At 36.9% G+C, this 7,012-nt stretch overlaps 1 non-coding gene across 1 annotated transcript; it reads right to left on the minus strand.

Annotated features, from left to right (window-relative positions):
• Positions 1–4,173: 4,173 nt before the first annotated feature.
• LOC132646110 (U6 spliceosomal RNA) lies at positions 4,174–4,280 on the minus strand. The gene has a single exon (XR_009584241.1). It is a non-coding gene; the product is annotated as a U6 spliceosomal RNA (small nuclear RNA).
• Positions 4,281–7,012: the final 2,732 nt, after the last annotated feature.

Genomic DNA, 7,012 nt, shown 5'->3' on the forward strand with positions numbered 1-7,012 from the left:
CCAGCCCCGCTCGGGTGTCCAAACAGCCTCCTCACTGTGAATACTGTGTAACCTGCTGCCTTGTGCTCCTGCCACTGAGCCTTCCTCACCATAGTGGACTGTGGTCCTCTTAAACAGTAAACCACAATAAAGCCTTCGTGCCTTAAGTTGTTTCTGGTCAAGAAAAGGTCATAGCAGCAGGAAAAGTAACTACCACAGTGATTTTGTATAGTCTGTATTTTCTTTTATCTAAAAGACAAAGCATTTATTTGTTTGTTTGTTTGTTTGTTTATCAAAGCATAATATTGCTCTATAGCAGAGCTCCCGTGGAAATCACTATTAGTCCAGGCTGATTTATACTCATCGTTATCTTCCTGCTTTAAGCTCACAAATGATAGGAAAACAAATCAAATCCAACACTTCCAGCCAAAGTAGGCATTTTTTGTTTCGTTTTGTTTTGTTCAGCAAGAGTAAAGACAATTCTATTCAATAAAACATACCAATTTCTCCACATTTGAAGAGATTTAAATCTCTTCAAAGAACTGTAGAAGTTTTCAACAAACAATGCTGGAAAGTGTGATGAGCAGACAGTTTCTATCAGGTAATCTCCCAATGCCAATTAACTTACACATACCTCCACCATTGTACCTTCTAAGAATTTCACTGCTGTGGACTGAAACTGAATGCCCTGCTTTTATTCCCACAGTAGAATGCACACCAGGAATGGGTTTCCTCATCGGGATTTAACTGGACACACTACCTGATCAAGAACCAGAGAAGATGGTTTCATGTTATCCTAGACCATCCCAAAGGTAATTTTGTTTACTTTTATGCCCCACTACATGCCAACCAAACATGTCCCATTTACTCATGTAGCAATGAAAAGTACTAAACTACATTTTTAAACACCCGTTTTATAACAGCTATACAAACCCTGGCAGAGAATCACTGAGTAAGATGGTTTTTTTCTAATTTTATGACTGTTCAATCTACCAATATTGATCCCTCACCACCCAAAAAGGAAGAAAAGAAAAAAAAAAAAGAATAAAATGAACATTCTTATATTTTTCTCAAACAGAGACATCAAAGTTCCTAGGTATCTAATGTTGAAGAAATGTCAGTTTTTAGGTGACTTATGTTTTGATAAGCCATGAAAATTTAAAAACCAGAACAATAGATGAAAACAAAGCTCTGAGTGCCACTGGGGGACTGAGTGTTGTTTATTAATAATGTTGATTTAGAGTGAAGAACATTATCAGAGATTTGACATTTCTCTCTTGGGTTACTATCTTCAATTTCTGCTTGATTGCTTCTAATCTCTGGGTTCTAAAGTAAATATTATGAATATCCAAAATTCCCTAACCAAATATTCAAAATATCCTTATCTCCATGAAATACTTTCACACATCTGGCCAGGTGCATTATTATACGAAGTTACCTTTGGAGACATTATTTGTAGAATAATGATTAAGTGTTTATAGTACTCCAATTTTTTTTATGTGCATCCTTTTATTGATATGTACGATGACATAGAGAAACACTGTCAATAAGCAAAGGAAATTTGGGCCACTAGAGAAAGGTACCACAGGTACTTGGGCTAAAACTGAGAGAAGACTATCTAAAGATAAAATTACAAGCAGAAAAAAAATAAAAGAAAACGTTTTTAATTTTAATTTTTATTTGTTTATATTACTTACAGTTTATTCACTTTGTATTCCAGCTGTAGCCTCCTCCTTTGTTCCCTCCCACACCCACCCTCCCTCTCTCTTCTCCTCCTATGCCCCTCTCCAAGTCCACTGATACAGGAGGTCCTCCTCCCCTTCCATCTGACCCTAGCCTATCAGGTCTCATCAGGACTAGCTATATTGTCTTCCTCTGTGGCCTGGTAAGGCTGCTGCCCCCTCAGGAGGAGGTGATCAAAGAGCCAGCCACTGAGTTCACATCAGAGAGAGTTCCTGTTCCCCTTACTAGGGAACCCACTTAGAGACTGAGCTGCCATGGGCTACATCTGTGCAGGGGTTCTAGGTTATCTCCATGCATGGTCCTTGGTTGGAGTATCAGTCTCAGAAATGTCCCCTGGACCAAGATTTCTTGGTTCTGTTGCTCTCCTTGTGGAGCTCCTGTCCTTTCCAGGTCTTTGAAAAGCAAACTTTAAGCTATTTGGTAGCTAGCTAATCCAATAGCAACAGCAACTTCTGTTATTGGGAAATTAATGTGGCTTTTAATTCTAAAAGGCTTACAATGTTTTGACTTGATTCCATAGTTTTTCTTGCCACATATAATTTAAAACACCTCGAAGACAAAGTGTGATGGAATACTATTGAAGTTTAAGAAAAACTTTGATCTTCATTTTAAAAATACATGTATTGAATGGTAGAATAGATCTTTTAAAATACTTTCAATTAGAGGAAACCTCAAGTATCTACAGTAGCATGTGTATAGGATGTAGTCACATGCGGTCATTACCTAATTTCCCAAAGCCCATTTGTCCTTTGATTACATTCGGGTCTTGAATTTTTGTTTCTGAGCCTAGCTTTTAATGCCTGAGTCAACTCTCCAGCCTGACATTTGGCTCTTAACAAGTGTCAGTCTGACTGGATGAATATAGCATCGACCCACCCACAAAGTCTGAACACAGGGTGGATAATCACTGGATTTCTTAATAATCTCTGAATAATAAATAGGGGACAGATTAAGACATTAAACAGAGGCATTGAGTTGCGCATATCCAAATTCTTTCCCATCTCCAAACACCTCAACAAAACAATGACAAGTAGATTTCTTCCAGCCACCATTCCACAGTGATGAAGACTGTTGGAGGAACAATACAGCAGTCTTCGAAATCAGAAGGTGACATCATTCTATAACAATCACAAATGGGAACAGAGAAGATCCACATACTAATCGCAGTTGCAGAATTTGAGGATGGAAAGCTGTCCTGTACTGGTATCGGTCCTCCATCATCTCCGGCTGCGAGATCCATCTCTGCGTAATGCAGCTACACCAAGATAAAAGTCATGAAGATCACCGTTTCTTCAGGCTCACCTCTGGCAGATGATCCTACAAAGAAGCTCACAGCAGAGTCTTCTCCAAGTCCCTGTACTCTAGCTACGCTTTCCTTCCCCAGCCTTGAATGCGAGACTAGTGAGTCAAGCCACACATCTCAGGGAAACACCTAATGTAAACAGAAACAAAAATCATTAAAAAAAAAAAAGGGAGCAAAATCTGATGGCTGAGTGGAGTGAGGAGAGCATTTAAAAATATGTTTTAAAAATACAAAGATTATATATGTAAATATTACAATGAAATACATTTCTCTTTAGGGTATGCAAAAATTTAATAAATTAAAAATATTATGTCCTGTAAGTGTTTCTCTGGCATTCTATATTTCTCTACAGAGAATTCTCTGGTTAGCTCTGTACCCCATTTTTTAATTTCATTACTTGATTTGTTGCTCTTTAACTTCTTGAGTACTTTATATATTCTGGGTATTAGCCCTCTGTCAGATACAGGGTTGGTGAAGATCCGTCCCCAATCTGTAGGCTGTCGTTTTGTTTTGATAACAATGTCCTTTGCTTTACGGAAGCTTTTCAGTTTCATGAGGTCCCATTTATTGATTGTTGATGTTAGAGCATGTGCTGTTGGTGTTCTGTTCAGGGAGTTGTCTCCTGTGCCAATGATTTCAAGGCTCTACCCCACTTTTTCTTCTAACCGACTTAGTGTGTCTGGTTTTATGTTGAGGTCTTTGATCCACTTGGACTTCAGCTTTGTACAGGGTGATAAATATGGATCTATTTGCATTTTTTTGCATGTAGACATCCAGTTAGACCAGCACCATTTGTTGAAGTTGCTGTCTTTTTTCCATTGAATGGTTTTGGCTTCTTTGTCAAAAATCAAGTATTTGTAGGTGTGTGGGTTTATTTCTGGGTCTTCTTTTTTAGTTTTTTTTGTTTGTTTGTTTGTTTGTTTTGTTGTTGTTGTTGTTGTTTTTAGAAATAAACAAAGATTTAATGCAATAGAAATATGGATTATAAACCAAGCTGTATATGGTTTATAATTTAAGGTAAAAGTCACAAATGTTTAGTAACAGAATATTCAAATATTTTCTGAATGCCTAAAAATATTTCAACCATTCTCTCACCATATACTAAAAAATAATGCTATAGTGAACTATAACAACATTTTGCTAATGAAAAAAATATGGAACGCTTCACGAATTTGCGTGTCATCCTTGCACAGGGGCCATGCTAATCTTCTCTGTGTCGTTCCAATTTTAGTATATGTGCTGCCCAAGTGAGCACTATTTCTGGGTCTTCTATTCAGTTCCATTGATCCTCCTTCCTGTTTCTATGCCAATACCATGTGGTCTTTATTACTATTTCTCTGTAGTACAAGTTGAGACCAGGGATGGGGATACCTCCAGGCTCTCCGTTGTTGTAGTACAGGATCATTTAAACAATTCTGGGTTTTTTCATTTTCCATATGAAGTTGAGAATTGCTCCATCAATGTCTGTAAAGACTTGTGTTGGTATTTTGATGGGAATTGCATTGAATCTGTAGATTAGACCCTTCCTCATATGTAGCCCCATGGCAACTCAGTATCTAACTGGATGCCCTAGTAAAGGGAACAGGGACTGTCTTTGACATAAAATCAGTGGCAGACACTTTGACACCCCCCCCCCCCCCGCCAAAGGGGGATAGCAACCTTGCCAGGCCACAGAGGAGGACAATGCAGCCAGTCCTGATGATACCTGATAAGCTAGGTTCAGATAAAAGGTAAGAGGACCTCCCCTATCAGTGGACTTGGAAAGGGGCATGGGAGGAGATGAAGGAGGGAGGGTAGAATTGGAGGGAAATGAGGGAAGGAACTACAAGTGGGTTACAAAGTGAATAAATTGTAATTAATATAAAAATAAAAATTTAATTTGTCTTTAGAGAAACAAAGAAAGTTATTTTTACTACGAAATAAGAATTGAATTCTTTAGAAGCAGTTTTGGAGCAATAACAAAAAAAAACATCTTTTGGAAGTAAAATAGACAAAAGTCAATTGCTAACACTGAGTTTGTCAATCAGAAGTAGGAAAGAGAAATGAACAATGACAAATAGGAACAAGAACAAAATAAAACCCTCCAAGTTAAAAAATGAAAAGAACATATCAAAATGCTATGGGAAAAAACGCTATGAGAAAACTTTCCATACCAAATGCAGAAAGAAAAAAAAAAAGTCCTGCAATGGCAGAGAACATCATGCTGGCATTTCTAAATACCAAGGATAATGATACTAAAACTTTGATGAAAAATGGGAAGAGAGACTCATGAGCAAAGAAACAAGTACTAGAGTGATCCTGCATCTCTCACCAGCATCATTCTGATAATATATATATATATATATATATATATATATATATAGAGAGAGAGAGAGAGAGAGAGAGAGAGAGAGAGGGAATACTTCACTCCAGGAAAGAATAGTTACTATCAAAAAAAATTACAGTTATCATAAGTATATAGAAAAAAGAGAAACCTTTGTAAGGTGTTTAATGAAAAGGTACTTTGGTGAAGCCCTTATGAAAAATAATGTGGAGGATTCTTGGCTTAGCTTCTTCTACAGTTGCGATAATAAGACACCCAGACAAAAGCAACTTAAGGGAGAAATGGGATTCTGTTTTATATGTCAGTGTAGAGCCCATTATGACAGAGAAGTTAAGGCCTCCGGAGCTTGAGACAGATGGCCACATTGCACCCATAGTCAAGAAACAGAGTGCTGGGCAGTGATGGTATTAAGCCCAGCACTCATGAGGCAGAGGCAGGAAGATCTCTGAGTCTGAGACCAGTCTGGTCTACATGGTGAGTTCCAGGACAGCCAGGGCTACACAGAGAAACCCTGTCCCAAAAATAAAAAAACAATGAAATCTTTGGAAGAGTGATGAATGCTTTCTAGCACTCAGTTCCCTTTCTCTGTTTTACATAGTGCATGATCTCCAGCAAGTAAATAGTCCACCCACAGTCAAAATTATTCATCCCACCTTAATTAAATTAATCTAGGCAATCCTCCACAGATATAGCCAGAGGATCGTCTCCCAGTTGATTCTAGATTCTGTTAAGTTGACAGCACCAGCCGTGATAATCTTTAAAAAAGAAAATACAAACCTATCATTGATTGGGATATTTTACTACTGTGTATATGTCCAAAAGAAATGGAATTGCTCTATCAAAGGGACACCTATAATTCTTATTAATTGCATCCCTGTCCATTATCATCCAGTAATAAGAAAAACTTAAGTGTTTATCAACCAATGAGTAAGGAAAATAAGTTTCACCTACAACTATTAAAAAAAAGAGAGAGAATTCCCTCACCATAGAAAAGAATGAAATGTTTTGTGACAACATCAATGGAGCTTTGCAAAATAAAATCAGCCAGACACAGAAAGGTAAGCACCACAGGACAACACTGGTAAGTAGAATCTGGACAACATAAAAGTAATGGTTACAAGAGGCAAGGCAGAGTAGAACAGAAGAGAAGGTGGAGAAAAGCTGGTTACTATGTAACAAGCTGTAGCTAAATATCAATTAGAAATTCTGAGGTACTAGTGTGTAATGATAATGGGCTGCATATTTCAAAAAGATAAGAAATAATTTTTGGTGTTTTTATAATATAGAAGTGAAAATGTTAAGAGAATTCATTCCGAATTTGATTTAAATATTGTAAGATGTAAACTTGTAAGAAAATATCTCAATACATCATGAGCATGCTCAACTTTGTATAGTTAAAAATAAAATCAATTTTAAGGTGGCAAATGTATTATTTAGGATCATATAAAAAACATGGTGAACATTCAGTTAGAAACTAGAAAGAACAGCCACTGATAGATGGTATATAGATTAGATGGCTATATATATGATAAATGTTTGAAAGAAATGAAAGTGTTTTGTCTGAAAGAGAAAAATGAATAAAATAATAAGCATAAATGAGAATGTGTTTTATAGATCTTTTTTCAATGCCCTTAAGAAGCCCAGGGAATACACAGCAATAAAAA

This window comes from Meriones unguiculatus, chromosome 10, assembly GCF_030254825.1.
Source record: "Meriones unguiculatus strain TT.TT164.6M chromosome 10, Bangor_MerUng_6.1, whole genome shotgun sequence".
In the NCBI taxonomy this organism is placed as follows: Eukaryota; Metazoa; Chordata; class Mammalia; order Rodentia; family Muridae; genus Meriones; species Meriones unguiculatus.